The sequence below is a fragment of the Rhincodon typus genome, chromosome 44 (genome assembly GCF_021869965.1).
Source record: "Rhincodon typus isolate 14 chromosome 44, sRhiTyp1.1, whole genome shotgun sequence".
Taxonomy (NCBI): Eukaryota; Metazoa; Chordata; class Chondrichthyes; order Orectolobiformes; family Rhincodontidae; genus Rhincodon; species Rhincodon typus.
The window spans coordinates 1,336,191-1,336,498 of NC_063375.1; the positions used below are offsets into that span (position 1 = coordinate 1,336,191).

The 308-nt window shown below is 47.1% G+C and overlaps 1 protein-coding gene across 1 annotated transcript in view; it reads right to left on the reverse strand.

Annotated features, from left to right (window-relative positions):
- Nucleotides 1-308, reverse strand: part of fam50a (family with sequence similarity 50 member A) — a 25,625-nt gene that overhangs the window by 20,787 nt on the left and 4,530 nt on the right. The window lies entirely within an intron of this gene.

Consider the following 308-nt stretch of genomic DNA (forward strand, 5'->3'; position numbering starts at 1 on the left):
CACACACACACACACACATTGTGTCTCTCTCTCTCACACACACACACTCACACACATTCTGTCTCTCTCTCACACACACACACACACATTGTGTGTCTCTCTCACACACACACACTCACACACATTCTGTCTCTCTCTCACACACACACTCACACACATTCTGTCTCTCTCTCACACACACACACATTCTGTCTCTCTCTCACACACACACTCACACACATTCTGTCTCTCTCTCACACACACACACATTCTGTCTCTCTCTCACACACACACTCACACACATTCTGTCTCTCTCTCACACACACACA